Source organism: Taudactylus pleione, unplaced genomic scaffold (genome assembly GCF_031769625.1).
Source record: "Taudactylus pleione unplaced genomic scaffold, aTauple2 ptg000201l, whole genome shotgun sequence".
Taxonomy (NCBI): Eukaryota; Metazoa; Chordata; class Amphibia; order Anura; family Myobatrachidae; genus Taudactylus; species Taudactylus pleione.
The window spans coordinates 58,142,078-58,164,661 of NW_028284603.1; the positions used below are offsets into that span (position 1 = coordinate 58,142,078).

Here is a 22,584-nt window from a genome sequence, read left to right on the forward strand (position 1 = left end):
CTTAGGGGTTCTCAGCATATCCCCCACTGTTGATTAATTGCGGCGCTTCGGCCGCCTCTTAGGGGTTCTCAGCATGTCCCCCACTGCTGATAAATTTAAGGCGCTTCGTCCGCCTCTTAGGGGTTCTCAGCATGTCCCCCACTACTGATAAATTTGTGGAGCTCCGGCCGAATCTTAGGGGTTCTCAGCACAACCCCCACTGCTGATAAATTTGCGGTGCTTCGGCCGCCTCTTAGGGGTTCTCAGCATGTCCCCCGCTGCTGATAAATTGGCGGTGCTTTGGCCTCCTCTTATAGGTTCTCAGCAGATCCCCTTCCGCTGATAAATTTGCTGCTCTTCGGTCTCCTCTTAAGGGTTCTCAGCAGGTCCCCCTCTGCTGATAATTTTGCGGCGTGCTTTGTCCGCCTCTTAGGTGTCCTCAGCAGGTCCCCCTCTGCTGATAAATTGGCGGTGCTTCGGCTGACTCTTAGGGGTTCTCAGCAAGTTCCCCAATGCTGAGAAATTTGCGCCTCTTAGGGGTTCTCAGCATGTCCCCCACTGCTGATTAATTTGCGGCGCTTCGGACGCCTCTTAGGGGTTCTCAGCATGTCCCCCACTGCTGATAAATTTGCGGTGCTTTGGCCGCCTCTTATAGGTTCTCAGCAGATCCCCTTCCACTGATAAATTTGCTGCTCTTCGGTCTCCTCTTAGGGGTTCTCAGCAGGTCCCCCTCTGCTGATAAATTTGCGGCGTGCTTTGTCCGCCTCTTAGGTTTTCACAGCAGGTCCCCCTCTGCTGATAAATTTGCGGAGCTTCGGCTGACTCTTAGGGGTTCTCAGCATGTCCCCCTCTGCTGTTAAATTTGCAGTGCTTCGGACGCCTCTTAGGGGTTCTCAGCATGTCCCCCACTACTGATAAATTTGTGGAGCTCCGGCCAAATCTTAAGGGTTCTCAGCACAACCCCCACTGCTGATAAATTTGCGGCGCTTCGGCCACCTCTTAGGGGTTCTCAGCATGTCCCCAACTGCTGATAAATTTGCGGCGCTTCGTCCGCCTCTTAGGGGTTCTCAGCATGTCCCCCACTACTGATAAATTTGTGGAGCTCCGGCCATATCTTAGGGGTTCTCAGCACAACCCCCACTGCTGATAAATTTGCGGCGCTTCGGCCGCCTCTTAGGGGTTCTCAGCATGTCCCCCACTGCTGATAAATTTGCGGCGCTTCATCCGCCTCTTAGGGGTTCTCAGCATGTCCGCCACTGCTAATAAATTGGCGGTGCTTCGGCCGCCTCTTAGGGGCTCTCAGCAAGTTCCCCAATGCTGATAAATTTGCGCCGCTTCGGCGCCTCTTAGGGGTTCTCAGCATGTCCCCCACTGCTGATTCATTTGCGGCACTTCAGACGCCTCTTAGGGGTTCTCAGCATGTCCCCCACTGCTGATAAATTTGCGGTGCTTTGGCAGCCTCTTATAGGTTCTCAGCAGGTCCCCCTCTGCTGATAAATTTGCGGCATGCTTTGTCCGCCTCTTAGGTGTCCTCTGCAGGTCCCCCTCTGCTGATAAATTGGCGGTGCTTCGGCTGACTCTTAGGGGTTCTCAGCATGTCCCCCTCTGCTATTAAATTTGCAGTGCTTCGGACACCTCTTAGGGGTTCTCAGCATGTCCCCCACTACTGATAAATTTGTGGAGCTCCGGCCGAATCTTAGGGGTTCTCAGCACAACCCCCACTGCTGATAAATTTGCGGCGCTACGGCCGCCTCTTAGGGGTTCTCAGCATGTCCCCCACTGCTGATAAATTGGCGGTGCTTTGGCCGCCTCTTATAGGTTCTCAGCAGATCCCCTTCCGCTGATAAATTTGCTGCTCTTTGGTCTCCTCTTAGGGGTTCTCAGCAGGTCCCCCTCTGCTGATAAATTTGCGGCGTGCTTTGTCCGCCTCTTAGGTGTCCTCAGCAGGTCCCCCTCTGCTGATAAATTGGCGGTGCTTCGGCTGACTCTTAGGGGTTCTCAGCATGTCCCCCTCTGCTGTTAAATTTGCAGTGCTTCGGACACCTCTTAGGGGTTCTCAGCATGTCCCCCACTACTGATAGATTTGTGGAGCTCCTGCCGAATCTTAGGGGTTCTCAGCACAACCCCCACTGCTGATAAATTTGCGGCGCTTCGGCCGCCTCTTAGGGGTTCTCAGCTCGTCCCCCTCTGCTGATAAATTTGCGGCGCATCGTCCACATCTTAGGGGTTCTCAGCATGTCTCCCACTGCTAATAAATTTGCGCCGCTTCGGTGCCGCTTAGGGATTCTCAGCATGTCCCCCACTGCTGATAAATTTGCGGCGCTTCAGACGCCTCTTAGGGATTCTCAGCATGTCCCCCACTGCTGATAAATTTTGAGGAGCTTCGGCCACCTCTTAGGGGTTCTCAGCATGTCCCCCACTGCTGATAAATTTGCGGCGCTTTGGCCGCCTCTTAGGGGTTCTCAGCAGGTCCCCCTCTGCTGATAAATTTGCGGCGCTTTGGCTGCCTCTTAGGGGTTCTCAGCATGTCCCCCACTGCTGATAAATTTGCCGTGCTTCTGCCACCTCTTAGGGGTTCTCAACATGTCCCCCACTGCTGATAAATTTGCTGTGCTTCAGACGCCTCTTCGGTGTTGTCAGCAGGTTCCCCACTGCTGATAAATTTGCGGCGCTTCGGCCGTCTCTTAGGGGTTCTCAGCATGTCCCCCACTGCTGATAAACTGGCGGTGCTTCGGCCGCCTCTTAGGGGTTCTCAGCACATTCCCCAATGCTGATAAATTTGCACCACTTCGGCGCCTCTTAGGGGTTCTCAGCATGTCCCCCACTGCTGATAAATTTGCGGTGCTTCGTCCGCCTCTTAGGGGTTCTCAGCATGTCCCCCACTGCTGATAAATTTGCGGCGCTTCGTCCGCCTCTTAGGGGTTCTCAGCATGTCCCCCACTGCTGATAAATTTGTGGCGCTTCGGCCACCTCTTAGGGGTTCTCAGCAGGTCCCCCTCTGCTGATAAATTTGTGGCACTTCTGCCTCCTCTTAGGGGTTCTCAGCAGGTCCCCCACTGCTGATAAATTTGCGGCACTTCGGCCTCCTCCTAGGGGTTCTCAGCATGTCCCCCTCTGCTGATCACTTCAGCACTTTGTGCGCCTGTTAGGGGTTCTCAGCAGGTCCCCCTCTGCTGTTCCATGCGACATCACTGCGGTGCTTTGCCCACCTTTCATGAGTTCTCAGCAGGTCCCCCCTCTGCTGTTCTGCGTGATTATTATTGTTTTATTTATAATTAGAGTTTATTAAGTAATGCATTACTGTACAAATAGATTATTTATCACTGTCATCAGTGCCTGCCCCATTGGAGCTAGCTCTCTATGTTCCCTAACTCAGAAAGTATACACACTAGGGTATTGAGTCCCAACTCCAGTATACAGGAACCTCAACAGAGCATGTTTTACAAATATTTTCAGTATCACAAATGAAGTAATTTGTACCACTTGTGTGAGCTAGTACTTAATACACCTGTGCACCATCTAGGACAGTGGTGTCAAACTCGGGCCCTTCAGCTGCAGTGGAACTACACATCCCAGCATGCACTGCCAGAGTTTTGCTATTAGGGCATGCTAAAACTGTGTCAGGGCATGCTGGGATATGTAGTCCCACAGCAGCTGGAAGGCCCAAGTTTGACACCACTGGTCTAGGAGATCCATAAAACATGAACTGTCAGGGGCCACTGAAGAATGGAGGTGGGAAACAGTGCCATAGGGTACATTTGTAAAATACCAGTATGTTTTTGGTATGTGGGTAGAAACCAGAACAGCCACAGGAAACCCCTATATACATACAGGGAGAATATACAAACTCCACACAGGTAGGGCCCTTATCATCATAGTTTAGTAATGTAGTAAGAGGTGTTATGTTTTATTTGTGCTACAAAAAATGAGGTAAAGTATATCAATCTTAATTATCACAGCTGAGCAGAAGACTATCTAAAGCTATTTTAATATGTATACTAAAGTTGTGGGAACAGTCGGCCTTCAAGTACAATGTTATGACTGTTACATGAAATGTGCAGGAATTTCCTGGCTGCATTCCCCAGTGGAAGTGGAATAGATAGACAATCTGAGAAATAACAGATTCTTGGAAATGTCATACATGTTATTCACAATACCAGTAACTACTAACTATATTTTGCAATATTTATAGCAGATAGAAATTCTGTCTTACAGTCATTTTTAAGACTATAAATTGTAATGCAAAAGTTCACATAATATTAAATGCCCTCTGAAATGGCAAATCAGTCAGGAATGTGAGTGCAAGCTCTTGGTTCTGGGACCCAAATAATGGTTTGAGACAATTAGTTTCCCTGTCACATATTAAAATGCTGAAAATACAGAAGGATAATTATGATACACATAGTAACAGCTGCAATACATTTGTAATTCTTATTCTGTCCGATTACAAGATATACTCAGGATATCACAGATAAATATTAGAGATGAGCGGTTCGGTTATGGATCGGATCTTCCCCCCAAAATCAGATCTCAGAAGGAGCAAAATGTCATCTTTCACGGACAACTTGGCACAGAACATAATGTTTTGCCTCGTTCTGGACTTAGCGGAAAGACACTAGCAGATGTACCCGGTTTTGATTAGGTAGCTATTTACTGTTTCCATTTCCAAGATGGAAACAGACCTCTCCAGTAACACATTTATTCTATTGGTGCGATCGGTGTTACTTGGATTTTAAAAACGGCATCATATTGGCTATCCGGCTGTCACGTGTTTTGGATAGCCAATAAGATAAATCCAAACTAATCCGAACTTGCGACAATGTGGCGAAAAAATCAGAGTAAATCCGAACCCACACATCTCTAATAGTAATGCATCATTGCCATAGTAAGATATTACCGTCCCCACCTATGTACTAACACATTCCACTCCCGCACCTCTGTAGTAATACATTACCCCTGCTCACCCCATTAGTAACACATTTGACATTTTCCTCTCTCACCTCTGTAGTAACACAATCCCTTCCCTCACTGTTGAAGTAGGGGAGCCACACCAACTGCCAGTGATGTTTGGCAGCAGTTGGAGTGACAGTTGATGTTTGAACTCTGAACTGTGCGCTGCATACACGATGATATATATATATATATATAAATATATGTTTCAAAACTGTGTATCACATATATGTGGTACCCGTTCCCGAATTACCCCAGCCTTTCAAGAAGAAATTCCCCTACTGGTCACTAGGTTTACATCAAGTAAAAGATTAGTACATATAGTACAAAGCACATATCCATACAATTATAAAATTCAATGTCAACAAGTTACCCTTCAGTTACAAAATACCTTTAGTGCAAAATTAACTGTTGCGTCACCCTCACAACACTTTACAAGAAATAAGTTGCCTGATAACCTCAATACCAATAATCTATGTAATACTACAGTAGAAGTAACCTTGCTTTTACCAAAATGTGCGCTATTTCTCTGCTTCCTCTAGTAATATACATAGGGTAATGTGTGACTGACGAGTGTAAGCGTAAGTGATGTAAGCCCGATTCACATTAGAATAAACTGCTATTGCACATCAGTGTAATGTAAGGCTTCTCCAATGAGTTTCTTAGTTACACAGCTATTACTGTAGCTAATGGTTTATACAATGAGGAGAAGTTACTGAGTTTGGGCACTGTACCCGAGGTGCGCCTCACAGCCGGAAGCCGTCCTCTTCTGTCTGACCACTTATCAGCATTGATAGGGCCCAGTGTAACTTCCAGCACCGCCCCCTCAGTTGCCAGATATCTCCGCCCACAGCCTGTCACTCTCACTGGCTCCACCTCAAATCCTGCCCTAACACCTCCGACACAGCCCTCTCCTGCGGGTGACCTCTGGAAGGAGATGCTCAGGATGGTGGTTCCCTATACTGCAGCGCATGCAGCTGCCAACTGCCGCCCGTGTGCTGAGAGTTCCGGCTCCCGCCTGCCCACTCAGGTCTCCCGCAGCTGCTGCAGCGCTTGCACAATAGTGTAAAAGGAGCATGGGGTACTACCATTAATAGCATGGGGCAGCTCTCATAAGTCCTATCCAAATGAACCCCTTTTTAGTACAATTATATTATATACTACGGCTATTGGGTCATGATTCCAGCCGCAGGACAGATATTTATTTGTGTATTTGTAAATTCATTTAGACAGAATAAAATGCAAACACACCGACTCTTTTTTTGCCAGGTTTTCACCCCCCCCAATGATAAATTGATGGGAAAAAAAAATCGTAAGTTGCAAAAAAAAGGTTGAAAAAAGACAGAAAGCTATTTTTTTTTCCAGGAAATGACTGTTCCACATCAATTGGGGTTACGTTAAAATGGGTACAAGTATATTTTTGTGTCGTAAAAACACAGTTTTAAAAACTTAAAAAACTGCCTGCTGCGACCGCGTGCAATGTTTAAAACACTTGACGCATCCATACCGCCCATCAGACCGAATACGTTAAAACCATTTTCAACAATTTTTTTTTCCCAAAAAATTTGCGCGCTCGTTTTTTGCCAAAGTACGCAACTTACAAATTTTTTTACGGTCATTTATGATTAGGGGGGGTATCCAAAGGGTTCCGAAATAAATCCCCACATTTTTACCCAAAAATAGGGATTTAGCATTTTTTTTGCCTGATCTGGGATGGAGAAAACTTTTCTCCAGTTTTATTTCGCCTGTTGCCGTTTTTTTGGGCGGAAACGCCCATTTTCACCAATGGCGAAAGAAACGTCCGTTTTCGTTGCTAATTGATTTAGGCCCTGAGTGTCTATTACAGCATATTGCAAATATATACAGTATTTACTACTGCATCCTGGCACCCAATTTAATTTTTATATTTGGAAATCCTTAAACAGACGGGACTTGTACAAATAAAAGAAACATGAGGCAGGGTAACGTGGGTTAATTTGCATCATGTTTGTTTTATACCTACAATATGCCTCCTGTTTAAGGATTTTATTATGTCCTGTCACTATGGGCCTGATTCAGAGGTGCTCGCTATTTGCGAGCGCTCGCTCTGAATCAGGACGGATTTAAAAAAAAAAAAATCCGCCTCCAGGCCGCTCGCACAGCTGTGGGCGACCACCCTCAGCTTGTGCGGGCGGCCTGGTGATGGTCGCGATTATCATTGGTTCTGATTCATTACGGATCGCTGTTACAATCACAGCTGCGATTACGCACGCAGTTCTGCTGGGAAAATATGCTAATGATTGCGATCGCAAAGCCAGGATAGAGACGCTCGCCACTGCTGTCTCACATCCGTAAGACCTCGCAGACCTGCGTATACATCAGAAACATCGAATAACATCAGCCCATCATGCACAATTACAGCAGTTTTGACCTGTCTTAGAAATTTCTAAGCTCATTGCTCGCAGTGAGTACTCAAGCTGCGTAGTATTATTATTATTATTATTACGTAGTTGCAATTGTTAATTAATAATCGTGCAATGCTGAATCAGGCCCAACAAAGTAATTTTCCTCTTATTATGGGTGGTGACCTAAACTTGGTTGATATTCCCCTTTTAGACAAGCAGCCTGTCCCACGTCACCCCACGTTCTCAATGTGGAAACAAACTCAACTTATGGGGTCAACCCTTCAGCTCACGGACATCTGGGGCCTCTTAAACCCTATGGACAGATCTGTCACATTTTGCTCGGGAGTTTATAGGTCATGGTCTAGAATAGACCTTGTCTTGATTTCTGATTCTTTGGTCGCACGGGTTTGGGGGGACTGATAGAGTGCGACAGCCTGGCGTTGGTTGTGCTTAGTGTAGGGGACCCCTACGTTGTTTGTCCCCTTTAGCACAACCAGTACTGGGTCTCCAAAGTCCTGTGCTGGTTGTGCTTTGGGGAGGGGGCCAAGCGTTTTTTTTTTTATTTTTTACACAGGTTATCATTTTTTTGAACACAGAAGCACAGATGTATCTCCCTAATCCGTGCGTGTATCTGTGTCAGACATCACCTTGTTCATGTGCTTAATCCCCTATTATTAGCCACAAAATTGAGTTTTAAGTGATGGTTAAGTATGTAGAGAGGTGAAATTCGAATTGAAAAAGGTGTTCTATTTGAGATTACTATTTTGGGTAGCTTTGGCATCTTTTGCGGCCGATTTGCACTATTTATTGGCCGTTATAACAAATACGAATTCTTAGTAAGTTTTGAGGTCCTATTGATGTCTAGGACAAAAAGCTGCCGAGTTGAATCGATGGTCTATTTGTTCGAAAAAATTTATTCGTACGATTTTCAGGTGTTCTCTGCTGAGTTTTAGACATCGAATGAAGCAAAGTCGGCCGATTTTAGCGTTTAGTAAATTCCGAATATGCATTTAACGATTTTTCCGCATTCACTGTCATTTGAGTTTAGTAAATTTACCCCCCAGAATATGTAAAGAAAGGATGGCCCTTCATCGATCCTCCATAAGACAAGTCCTAGTGGCAAGACACTTTAAAGAAAATTAACACAATCTGGCTAGTCCTAAATATAAAATGATCGACTGGGTAGCTCCAAACCAGAGGGGCGGCAATAGAGACAAAACCCTGTTACAGAAAGAAGCCTTTTGGATCCATGAGTTACAGACTGTTCATCCTTTAGGTCTTAATGAACAACTGCAACTTGTCTGTGGGGCCCATTTATCAATGATCGCTTTTACAAAGCAATCAGGGCATACCAGTAACGCCCCTGATCGTTTTGCATGTATCATCCGGGACACGCAGGAACATGCCCTCCGAAAGGTGCCCGTCTCTGCGATGTCTCAGCTGAGCGGCCGGCCAGCGCAAGGGATGGTGCGCATGCACTGTCCCGTGGACTGCACATGCACATCTGCCATAGCCGGGGAGGGTTCTGGTGCACGGTGTAGCCTATAGGCTACAGCAGCTATTGCCGTCTTCAGATGGCGTTAGCTACGGGGGACAATATCTGGAATGCATCGCATTCCGGATATTGGTACATTTGGCAGCATTGCTTCCCCCATAGAAACCTATGGGGGAGGTGGCTGCCAGCCGTAATGGAGGGATCACAGCAGGTATCGGAGGATACTTAGTATTTGAGGTATAAACCCCCAAAAACTGGTGTTTTCTGGGATTTTACCTCTAATACACTTTGATAAATGGGCCCCTATATGTGGTTAGCTTAAAAAATTGTCTCCTATGCAGCTATATACTGTAGCTCTATCAGTATACTTAGCACTAATTTATTACATACGTCTTTTCAGCTCACAATAGCAGGAGTTTGGAAAGATAGCCTTTAGCCGCTTTTCATACTTTTTGTATTGATAGAGGCATTTTCTGGCTTATAGACCTATTATGTATTTATGTATTTTCCTAGATCAGCACTAGATTTGGATGGATATATGAATGTGATTTTTTTTCTGTTTTTTTTTCACAGAGACATGGGGCCTGATTCAGACCCACTCGCGAGCGGCTGTCCGCTCGCAAGTGGGTCGATGTTATGGACTGAGCATGCGCACGACGGAGGGAGCTCCGTCGTGCGCATGCGCCAGACGCGACGAGCGAAGGAAAGTCCTTCGCTCGTTGTGTCCGATCAAAGGGGGCGTGCTGTCAATGTTGATTGACAGCACGCCCCCTTTGGTGGGCGTGCCGGGGGCGTGCCTCCCTGACGGGGGCGTTCCTAAGGGAACGCCTCCCGTCAGAAGCCGGCCCACTGACATCACTAGTGATGTCAGTGGGAGTGATTTTGGCTCTGATAGAGCCAAAATCACTCCGGAGCTTGCGGTTGAAAACCTCAACCGCAGGCTCCGGCTCGCAAATTCGATGGTCGCGATGGTCTCAACCATCGCGACCATCACAATGCACGCTCGTATAGCCTGTGGGTGGTGACCCACAGCTATACGAGCGTCCAGGAGGACGCTCCATGAAAATGGAGCCCGGCCCTCATTCAGAGCGTGCGCTCTGCTCAGAGCGTACGGCTCTGAATGAGGGCCATGGTTATCTACACTTGGATCCTTCCCTTATCTCTATGGTGATGGTGTGCACATTCTTTCAGCCACGCCCTCAGGTAGCTGTCGGGATGTCGGCGCATGGTGCGCGCCACGATGATGTCATTACGCTTTCCCCGGTGTCTGTGTTTGCACGCGGTGAATGTACTGCTATATAAGGTATGTAACTAGGGCCAGCGCTTCCATTACGCAGCTGCCTAGAGGGGGCGATAGAGAGGTTGCTAACTGTAATAAGGATTTCTCTGAAAGAGGCATCCTATTACTTAACACTAGCAGCGGCCGTAGATCCTGTATACCGCAGCTGCTGCCCCCAGACTTGTCACTTGCGGCCTGGCTGAGTCTGTCACAGACTCAGCCAGGCAGACATATCTGTGCAGCGCAGCCAGCAGCAGCAGCAGTGCCCAGCCACGCCCCCTTCAATCTCTGCATGGTGGCTGTTCCCTCCCCAGGGAACAGCCACCAACGATTTCAGGGATTGCCCTCTCCCAGCCCTCCCGAGGCTCCGCCCCTTCCATCTGAGATTCCGCCCATTCCAGTGACTGATTCCTCCTCAGTCAGCTCTGTGGGAAAAGACTAGTTCCCCTTCAGATACTGTACCTGGAAGTGACGTGAAATGAGGGCGGAAGTGCAGTTTCCTGCCCACACAGTCCAGCAAAAAAAGAAAGTTGGCCCCTGACAGGCTTGCTTCGCTCGCCACGTTTCGGGTTCGGTGGCTCGCTACGCTTGACACATGATTATAGTTCTCCTCTATGCCCACTTGGATGGTAGGGAATGACATTGGACACTGGCTGATGATGTCAGGGTCAATCTACGGAAGGGGATCTAGCTGCTTCCCAGCTTTCTGTGGGATGAAAACAGGAAGAGACCACAGAACCTTCCGCAATGACAGGTAAGTATATTTGGGGGATGGGAGCTTTATAGTTTTATATAGGGGATTGGGTATATAGTCTATTATAATTGACTTAAAGGGGGGGTGGGTTGTATAATAATATTGTGGGGAGTGTAGTATTACCATTATGGGGTTGTATTCTAATTTTGTGTTGGGCTATATTTAAGTTATTTGGGGATAGTGTTATATGTTGTATGGGTGCATAGGGGTGTTTTGTGGAAGATGATGAAGGGGATATATCAATGGGCTCTACTAAATTCAGTGCAATGATGAATAGCCCCGGGAGGAAGCTACCGGATCTATTCAATTCACTGCGCTGTTTGGTCCGACTACAGGATTTCTTCTCGCACCCCCCTGAGGGAGCGAGGAGAAATCTGACAAAAGTGTTGCTTAGCACGGCACTAACAGCCACACGGACGGCACTTTAGCTGGAGAATGACGGTTCTCGAGACTAAACACCCTTTTGATAAGTCGCAAGAACCGGCATTCTACGACTTGACTAGCAACTGACCAAACAGCGCGGTGAATTGAATAGCTCATGGAGTTCCTCCCAGGGCTATTTAGCATCGCGCTGAATTGAATTGAGCTCAATGTTAACAGTTTATTTTATAATTTTTTTTTCCGTCCCAGCATTAGGTGCGGCACTTGTGGCCTACGGTAAATGATCCACAATGCAGCAGATGTATGCCTACGCTTCAGCACTTTATTATAATCCGCACTGTCATCAAGCAGCAAAATGTCAGCATGCATCTGCTGCATTGTGGATCATTTACCAATTTACCATAGGCCGCGAGTTCCGCACCACCTTTTGGAATATGTTATCATCGTGTGAGGGTATTGGATGAAGTATTAGACTTTTCCTGTGAGTGCCAGACCTGTAGACTAAAATGTCCAGCACAAGCACTTCATATAGTTTTCTGTGCCTGGTTCCCTCACAGACGAAAATCATGTAGAGACCCCACAAGTGCAACACTCACGGCATGACAAAATAAAGTAGGATAAGGCAGATATAGATCCAATGTTTCATTGCCTTTAATTATGAGTGCTCCCTGATTACTATGCCATCCATTAAAGGCATTGAAATGCTAGATATATATCTGCCTTATTCTACATTTATTTTGTCAAGCCCTGAGCGCCGTCGGGCGATAGATAGATAGATAGATAGATAGATAGATAGATAGATAGATAGATAGATAGATACCTATTAGGTAACACTACGAAGCTGAGTGAGGTAGGAAAACAATACTTTATTAATAAAATAAAGCATTTTTTCCTTTTTAGTTTTCATTAAATCTGCACCTGGAAGCTCCAGACGGGGGCTTCCAGTGACTAATGCTGGCCATACACGCTACAATTATCGGGGCGATCCGCCCAGTATCCGCACCCCGATAATTGTAGCATGTGTGCGGGCGACCGAGGGTTAAATATCGCTTAGTCGGGCACACCGGATTGTCCAGCAAGCCCGTCCAATGCGATATTTACAAGTACAATGTCGGCCGCATCGGGCAGTGTATGCCCAGCAGCGGCCGACAGACAGATATTTCCTGTGTACCTTCCCATGGAAGGAACAGGGAAATGTCTCCTCCCCCGGGACGGAGCGCAGATGTCGGGGCTAATACACTGTGAGAAATCTCAGTGTATGCCGCGGACATCCGCGGCTGGCATGCTGCCAGATAAAATGTCTGTGGGTCTGACAGATATTTTATCTGGACGTGTATGTCCAGCTTTAGGGATGTGGTAAATCTAACCCTAACATTTAGTCTCCCCCACCTCCACCTAGAAATCTTACTGCAGCAATGGACAGTATGGACAGCGTTCGCATCGGACATCCGTGTATCTGGACCGCAGCCACGCCAGTCAGGATCAGGTAAGATTTTTTTTTTCAAAAGTCGGATGAAAGGCTAAGAATTTTGCCTAGGGCGCCATGACACCTTGCACCGGCCCTGTATGTAACATTTGTATTTTATTGTTCCTGATGTCCGAGTTTTTTTCTATTTACACTGGATATTTAATAGAAGCCTCGTGGCGTGCTATCCGTTTGCGTTCTTGTGTAAGTATGTATGTATATATATCAGTGATATCTCCTGTGTTGATGAATAGGCCCCTATGATTGAACCCGTACCATGTGCATAAAATTATGACAGCTTATCTCATGTCCTTTGTGAAGATCCTCATATGGTCACGGACACCAGTAGTGTATTTCACAGTTTTAATGGGAATCTTGGAAAGGTTATTGCACTAGGAGGCGCCCTTGTTTTTGTTGTTTTTCAGATTGAAGGAGTTGGTGTGCTTGATAACGAGGAGCTTTGGGCTTGATTCAGAGCCGCTCACTAGATGCGGTCACTCGCACGATGTGTATGCATATTGCGTAGGCAGCGCAATCCCACAGCAATGCATTTGCACGCCCAGTATTTCTTAGAGAGCGATCACATAGTGTATGCAGACACCCACCAGCCTGTTTTAAGACGCCCACTTGTGCACGTGATTTCCGGGAAGTGTATGCAACCATCGGTACATCGGATGCTACCGCAGCGCTTGAGGTTGACCATACCCTGCCGCAAGCATGGCGAGCACTTCAGTGTAAAAACCAGCCAGGTGACGTGTACTATGATGCTGTCTTATAGTTATGCACACCTCTAAAACGCCTTTGAGATGCTCAGTCACACCTGCGTTTGCACCTCCACTCCCCCGATTCTAATGGCCAGCCCCTGTTACCACCTACCTGGGCTGTCTATGTGCAGCGAGCGAATGCATTGTGAACTTTTGCTAAGGTATGCACTAGGGGTGAGCGGGTTCGGATTTCTGAAATCCGAACCCCCCCGAGCCCACCCGATCAGAGTCCGATCCGAATCAGGCTCGACTTTTCCCGCCTGACTCGGATCTGAAATCGAGGCAAAACGTCATCATCCCGCCTTCCGAGTCTCGCGGGTTTTGGATCCTATATAAGGTACCCGCGTCGGCGCCATTTTCTCACTCGGCTGTGGACAGTGAAGAGGGAGGGTGGGAGTTAGGGCTGTGTAGTGTAGTGTAGTGCTGCTGTTGTCCACTACTTCAAAGTCCATAGGGGCTGGCTGTGTTGTGCTGTGCTGCTGTTGTTAATAGGGGCTGTGTCCACTACTTCAAAGTCCATAGGGGCTGGCTGGACTGTGTTGTGCAGTCAGTTCTCCATAGGGGCTGTGTCCACTCCAAAGTCCTGTGCAGTGTCCCAGTCCTAAAGGGGTGCTGTAGTGTTGTCCAGGGGGTGCTCTGTCCATCAGGGGTGCTCCCCCCAAGTGCTAAAAAAATAATATATTTTCTGTGTTTGTGAATTGTGTGCGCAGTAGCCGCACGTGCATCAACAAAGTAGTGCCAAGCGTGCGCCTGTGTCATAAGTAAAGGGCCGGCTGGCTTGACCGTTAAAGGGTGCTGTAACCCCCGAAAGTACACTCCAGTCCAAACCAAAAAAAAAATTATTTTCTGTGTTTCTGAATTGTGTGCGCAGTAGCCGCACGTGCATCAACAAAGTAGTGCCAAGGGCCGGCTGGCTTGACCGTTAAGGGTGCTGTAACCCCCGAAAGTACACTCCAGTCCAAACCAAAAAAATATATATTTTCTGTGTTTGTGAATTGTGTGCGCAGTAGCCGCACGTGCATCAACAAAGTAGTGCCAAGCGTGCGCCTGTGTCATAAGTAAAGGGCCGGCTGGCTTGACCGTTAAGGGTGCTGTAACCCCCGAAAGTACACTCCAGTCCAAACCAAAAAAAAAATTATTTTCTGTGTTTGTGAATTGTGTGCGCAGTAGCCGCACGTGCATCAACAAAGTAGTGCCAAGCGTGCGCCTGTGTCATAAGTAAAGGGCTGGCTGGCTTGACCGTTAAGGGTGCTGTAACCCCCGAAAGTACACTCCAGTCCAAACCAAAAAAAAAATTATTTTCTGTGTTTGTGAATTGTGTGCGCAGTAGCCGCACGTGCATCAACAAAGTAGTGCCAAGCGTGCGCCTGTGTCATAAGTAAAGGGCCGGCTGGCTTGACCGTTAAGGGTGCTGTAACCCCCGAAAATACACTCCAGTCCAAACCAAAAAAATAATTATTTTCTGTGTTTGTGAATTGTGTGCGCAGTAGCCGCACGTGCATCAACAAAGTAGTGCCAAGCGTGCGCCTGTGTCATAAGTAAAGGGCCGGCTGGCTTGACCGTTAAAGGGTTCTGTAACCCCCAAAGTACACTCCAAACCAAAAAAATATATATTTTCTGTGTTTGTGATTTGTGTGCACTGTGGCTGCACGTGCATCAACAAAGGAGCAGCGCCAAGCGTGCGCCTGTGTCCCATAAGTAAAGAGCCGGCTGGCTCATTTCTTAAAGGGTGGTGTAACCCACAAAGTGCACTACTCTCCAGCAAAAATAAAAAAATATTTTCTGTGTTTGTGTGCGCTTTAGCCGCACGTATATTATATATCAATATAACATAAATGGAGGACCAAACTTTCTCAGATAAAAATAAAATAGGGAAAGATCAAGAACCACTTCCTCCTAGTGCTGTTGCTGCTGCTGGGAGTTGTTCATCATCCCAGAGAGGAAGTAGGAACATCACTACTTTTACTAAACAATTGACCCTCCAACAGTCCCTAGCGATGAGGATGAAGTACGACAGCAGTCATCCTGAAGCAAAACGTATAACTGAGGCCTTGACTGCTATGTTGGTGTTAGACGTGCGTCCGGTATCCGACATTAGGGCAGTGGGATTTAGACAATTGATGGAGGTAGTGTGTCCTCGGTTCCAAATCCCGTCTAGATTCCACCTGCATCCTCAAAGCAGCAGCGACAAGCGTGCGTCTGTCTGTTAAAGGGTGTTGTAACTCTCAAAGTGCTCCAAAAAATCAAAAAAATTTTTTTAATGTGTTTGTGACTTGTGTGCGATGTAGCCGCACTTGCATCCTCAAAGCAGCAGCGACAAGCGTGCGTCTGTCTGTTAAAGGGTGGTGACACCCTCAAAGTGTGCTACACAAACAATAAAAATATTCTTCTTTTTTCTGTCTTTGTGAATTGTGTGGGCTGTAGCCGCACCTGCATCCTTAAAGCAGCAGCGACAAGCGTGCGTCTGTCTGTTAAAGGGTGGTGACACCCTCAAAGTGTTCTACACAAACAATTAAAATATTGTTCTTTTTTTTTCGGTCTTTGTGAAATGTGTGGGCTGTAGCCGCACCTGCATCCTTAAAGCAGCAGCGACAAGCGTGCGTCTGTCTGTTAAAGTGTGGTGTAACTCTCAAAGTGCTCCAAAAAATAAAAAACTATTTTTTTAATGTGTTTGTGACTTGTGTGCGATGTAGCCGCACTTGCATCCTCAAAGCAGCAGCGACAAGCGTGCGTCTGTCTGTTAAAGGGTGGTGTAACCCTCAAAGTGTGCTCCACAAACAATAAAAATATTCTTTTTTTTTTCTGTCTTTGTGAATTGTGTGGGCTGTAGCCGCACTTGAATCCTCAAAGCAGCAGCGACAAGCGTGCGTCTGTCTGTTAAAGGATTACATCGGTGACAGCATCCAAGTAGGCATGTCAGACAGTCCGTACCTGTACTGGCAGGAAAAAGAAGCAATTTGGAGGTCCCTGTACAAACTGGCTCTATTTTACCTGAGTTGCCCCCCCTCCAGTGTGTACTCCGAAAGAGTGTTTAGTGCAGCCGGGAACCTTGTCAGCGAAAGGCGTAGGAGGTTGCTTCCACAAAATGTGGAGAAGATGATGTTCATAAAATGAATTATCAACTCTTCCAGGGAGACCAGCCTCCAGAACGTACAGAGGGACCTGTGGTTCCAGCAGGGACGAATTAATACTCTGTGAGGATGAGGATGTACACACTGAAGAGGGTGAGGAATCGGTGGATGAGGAGGATGAGGATGACATCTTGCCTCCGTAGAGCCAGTTTGTGCAGGGACAGATTAATTGCCAGCTTGTTTTGTGGGGGCCCAAACGAACCAATCATTTCAGCCACAGTTGTGTGGCAGACCCTGGCGCTGAAATGATTGGTTTGTTAAAGTGTGCATGTCCTGTTTATACAACATAAGGGTGGGTGGGAGGGCCCAAGGACAATTCCATCTTGCACCTCTTTTTTTTCTTTGCATTATGTACAGTTTGGGGCCTAGTTTTTCAATGCCATCCTGTCTGCCACTGCAGTTTCACGCCTAGATGGGTCACGTGTTTGTGCCGCCCACTCGTGTCGCTTAGCATAGTCATCCAGCTACCTCGGTGCAACCTTTTGGACATAAAAACACTATTGTGAGGTGTGAGGTATTCAGAATAGACTGGAAATGAGTGGAAATTAAGGTTATTGAGGTTAATAATAGCATAGGAGCAGAAAAACCTACAAATTCTGTGATTTTAGCTGTTTTTATGCTTTTTTTCAAAAAAATACAGATCCAAAACACAAAACCCAGAACCCAAAACACGGAAGGGTGGTTTTGGCAAAACCAATCCAGATCCAAAACACGAAGAAAGATCCAGATCCAAAACCAAAACACAAAACACGAAAAGTGGCCGGTACACACCCCTAGTATGCACATGTGCACTGCGATGCATACGCATGCACACAATGCATACCATCGACAGCAGCGAAAGTATGCATCTTAGCGAGCGGGTCTGAGTGGATTTTTCTAGGCACGAAGCACACTTTTCCAAAAAGGGTGTTTTTTATTTGTATTATTGGTTCTTTTCACATTGTCATACACCAGCCTAGTGCAGAAATTATTATTTCAATATATATATATATATATATATATATATATATATATATATATATTGAAAAACAAGAGAATTGACAATCAGGCGACTAGTTTGCTAGATGTGTAAATTCACACACAGTAAAATGTACAGTAGATAAGTTAATGGTTTACAAATGTAGTTATACCTCAAACCATATAGAGGGGCGTGTTTCACGCTAATTAATAAATATAATGAACCAATAAATAGCAAGGTGCTTAGTGCAAAATATGATATATCTGATTACATCTAGATAAAAAAAAAAAAATTTGTTGAACTCATATAGACAACAAAGTGCTAGTGCAAAAATATAATGAATCTGAAACAAAGTGCTAGTGCCAAGTATAATAAAAATTATGACAATTTATTGAAAACAGTGCACATCAAAATATATAAATAAATATGACCATAAAAACAACGACTGGCAGTAAATAGATAAAAACAAAGTAGAGGAAAGTTGATATTTTTAAGCAGCTTATCTGATTGAAGGAGAGAGGTAGTTCTCCACAGTGCATGAGGCAGCCAACAGACCCAACGCGTTTCGTCACTATGACTTCATCAAGGGGATATTGCTTCAGTGTGGTGGTCCTGTATTCATACCACACTGAGTTCAAATGAGAGTCAGGTGTTCACCCTACTTCCTTTGTCTTAGGGAGACCTCAAAACCAAGCGATTTCATAATTCAGCAAGCCATCATTTAAAATAGTTTGTGTTACAGGGTTTCCCATAAAGAAATGTTAGTTATAAATAGTCAAACGGCGATCTTTTAAGTTCAACTTCCGCCCTTTGTGAACTGGCCTCTGCCCTTAATTGGAGCGTCACATCCGTTCCCGGCAGCTGTGTTAAACCATAGCGCGTGATCAAGCACTTCCGTTTTCTTCCTCGTGTTCCGAACTGGGCACGTCACTTCCGCCCCCGCCGCGTGTTGTCGTGTTCGGAGGTGAGCCGCGTCACTTCCACCAACCCTTCTGTCGTTTCGCTCCAGGACGCGGCACATCACTTCCGCCCTTACTTAATAGATGTGTTGAGCTCTTCCGCCCCATTGTTTTCTCCTGACTTAATGCTTCCGCCCTTCTTGTCTATAGAATTAGTATGTTTTTTGCCCAAGTATGAATAATGAGTAGGTGGTGTCTTCCATATTATCTGAAACTAAAATAATAAAGGATAAGCATTCCATTTAAGGAGGGTAATCTGTTTTGATGCTGGATATATAGGTTAGATCATTAAATGATTAGTCTAAGTATAACATTCTCTTTAGGCATAGATATATATTAGAATAATAATATAGTAATAGTTTGATCTAAAAACACTATGAATATGTACTGAATTGTTTTATGTATATAATTATATTGGATATTGTTTAGATATTTATTCCAAAAAGGAATTTCTTTAAAAGTTCAACCAAGAGGAGCAGAAATTCAGGGATATAATAAGTTGTGAAATGTTCTTAAGGTATGGGGATCATTCTTTCACTCTTTTCCTTGAAGAAGAGGTTCCAAAGACTCTGAAAATTTCTTGGATTTTCATATTGGTCCGACTCAGACAAACGACCTCTTTTCATCCAGTTAGATAGTTACAATCGGTTTTAAGATGTACTTGAAGTATGGGGATCATTCTTTTACTCTTTTTCTTGAAGGGGAGGTTCCAAAGACTCTGAGGATTTCTTGGATAATCATATAAGTCAAACCCAAGATCCACCTCTTTCCATTCAATTGGGTAGTTAGAATTGTAAAGTTCTGATATCATTATTCACTCCTTGGCCTTAAGGCTTGCAATTGTGAATATGCTATAATTCCCTTTTTAGGCATTATCATTCTCTAGCCTGGTTATATTCCAAACCGCCGGCTGAATTTGCAGCACCAGGTATTCTCAAGGGGTTACCTTCCTTGGTACTAACCTGGCCCAATCATGCTTAGCTTCCAAGATCGGACGAGATTGGGCTCACACATGATGGTATGGCAGCAAATACATATTTCGATGGTCCATAATGCCAGATATTCTACCAAACCTGGACTTCCCTCAGAAGATGAACCTTCAGGGTACTACTCAGGCCCCTCCATAACCTGGGGGTATATTGGTAGATAGGAATGGAGCATATCACAAGAAAGGAGCAATTTCGTAGTATTTATTGAAGCCTTTAGGTGCCAGTGTGTCCAGTTCAAACAGCCAGAACATCTCTCTTCTTGATAGCAGATTGCCCAAATCCCCACCTCTTTCTCCCAGAGTAACGTGTTCTATTGCCTTGAAGGTGATATCTTCGGGATCCGAATTATATTTTATTGAGAAGTGTTTGGAGACTGCATGTCCTTCAACTCTGTTTCTAATGTTCCTAATGTGCTCCTGAATTCTGATTTTTAGTGGTCTCTTGGTTTTTCCTATGTACTTGAGTCCACATGTGCACTCTAACAGGTATATCACTGATGTGGAGTTACAGTTCATAAAATTCTTTATAGTGTATTCCTTAGATCCGTCCGAATTCGTGAATGTTTTTCTCTTGGGGTGAAGAAATTTGCAAACTGAGTCCTTCTCCAGACTCATATCTGGTGTTGGTTCTCTCTTTTTTCTGGAATCTCGTCCAATTCTTAACTTTATTCAACTCGTAGTCCTTCTTATCTCTAATAAACTTCTTTTCTTTGCTCTTCATGACTGATTCTTCTACTCTCTCCACCTTTCTAAGTAGTACTTTTTCATTTTCTTTGAATTCCTCTTTTTCTTTGTGTTCTTCCATCTGGGGTTCCATTCTAATGATTTCCTTCTCTAAATTTGAGAGTACTGCCTTTTTTTCCTCAATTATTAGTTTTATAAGCTCTAATGAGCATTTGTGTAAAATGTCATCCCATTTTTTTTTAAAATCTGAATTATCCAGTCCAAAAGTTGGATTCTTAATAAGTCTTAGATCTCTTGGGATTCTGTTAACAGATAAATAGTGTTCCAGTCCCCTAATGTCCCACCATGCCTTTGCTAACGTCTGTAATGAACAACTTGATATTTATGCAACCAGGTTTAGAGAAAAAGAGTATCCGGAAGCAATCATCAATACAGCTATGCAGAAAACGAAAAACCTACAGAGAAATAATCTACTACAATATAATGGTGCATACACACGGTCAGATTTGTCAGACTTGTCAGATTTGTCAGATGAATGATTGAACGATTAAACGATTTGAACGATTTGAACGATTTTACCAAAGTTTTGAACGATTTGAGCGATTTGAACGATTGAACGATTTTTAACTGCATTAAAATGAATGGAATCGTCCAAGTCTGACTGCAAACCCATCAGATGTCAGATATCGTTATCTGACAAACGGGAACGCGCATCGTTGATCGTCCGTCGTTCAGGCATGTCAGATATGAACGATTTTCCTTCAGATATGAACGACTGAACGATTTTTAAATCGTTATCGTTCATATCTGAAGGAAAAATCTGATCGTGTGTATGCACCATTAGACGGAGAAACCACAAAAAGAAGAAATGGTACCATTTATTACAACATATAATGGACACGAGAATCATATTAAAAAATCTCTTAACAAAAACTGGAATATCCTTCTGATGGATCCTTTACTCCAAAAGATCCTACCAACAAAACCACAGATTATATATAGAAAATCAAGGAACTTAAAAGATTTACTGGCACCGAGTATGCTGAGGGATAAAGGAAATGAAAGACCAACTATGAACACTTTGAAGTGCAATGGAAGCTATAAATGCGGACATTGCAATATTTGCAAATTTCTTCACCCCAAGAGAAAAACATTCACGAATTCGGACGGATCTAAGGAATACACTATAAAGAATTTTATGAACTGTAACTCCACATCAGTGATATACCTGTTAGAGTGCACATGTGGACTCAAGTACATAGGAAAAACCAAGAGACCACTAAAAATCAGAATTCAGGAGCACATTAGGAACATTAGAAACAGAGTTGAAGGACATGCAGTCTCCAAACACTTCTCAATAAAACATAATTCGGATCCCGAAGATATCACCTTCAAGGCAATAGAACACGTTACTCTGGGAGAAAGAGGTGGGGATTTGGGCAATCTGCTATCAAGAAGAGAGATGTTCTGGCTGTTTGAACTGGACACACTGGCACCTAAAGGCTTCAATGAATACTACGAAATTGCTCCTTTCTTGTGATATGCTCCATTCCTATCTACCAATATACCCCCAGGTTATGGAGGGGCCTGAGTAGTACCCTGAAGGTTCATCTTCTGAGGGAAGTCCAGGTTTGGTAGAATATCTGGCATTATGGACCATCGAAATATGTATTTGCTGCCATACCATCATGTGTGAGCCCAATCTCGTCCGATCTTGGAAGCAAAGCATGATTGGGCCAGGTTAGTACCAAGGAAGGTAACCCCTTGAGAATACCTGGTGCTGCAAATTCAGCCGGCGATTTGGAATATAACCAGGCTAGAGAATGATAATGCCTAAAAAGGGAATTATAGCATATTCACAATTGCAAGCCTTAAGGCCAAGGAGTGAATAATGATATCAGAACTTTACAATTCTAACTACCCAATTGAATGGAAAGAGGTGGATCTTGGGTTTGACTTATATGATTATTCAAGAAATCCTCAGAGTCTTTGGAACCTCCCCTTCAAGAAAAAGAGTAAAAGAATGATCCCCATACTTCAAGTACATCTTAAAACCGATTGTAACTATCTAACTGGATGAAAAGAGGTCGTTTGTCTGAGTCGGACCAATATGAAAATCCAAGAAATTTTCAGAGTCTTTGGAACCTCTTCTTCAAGGAAAAGAGTGAAAGAATGATCCCCATACCTTAAGAACATTTCACAACTTATTATATCCCTGAATTTCTGCTCCTCTTGGTTGAACTTTTAAAGAAATTCCTTTTTGGAATAAATATCTAAACAATATCCAATATAATTATATACATAAAACAATTCAGTACATATTCATAGTGTTTTTAGATCAAACTATTAATATATTATTATTCTAATATATATCTATGCCTAAAGAGAATGTTATACTTAGACTAATCATTTA

The 22,584-nt window shown here is 44.7% G+C and overlaps 2 pseudogenes; one reads left to right on the forward strand and one right to left on the reverse strand.

The window, feature by feature from the left end:
* Window positions 1–19,412: 19,412 nt before the first annotated feature.
* Window positions 19,413–19,531, reverse strand: LOC148518431 (5S ribosomal RNA; annotated as a pseudogene).
* Window positions 19,532–21,841: 2,310 nt separating this feature from the next.
* Window positions 21,842–21,960, forward strand: LOC148518432 (5S ribosomal RNA; annotated as a pseudogene).
* Window positions 21,961–22,584: the final 624 nt, after the last annotated feature.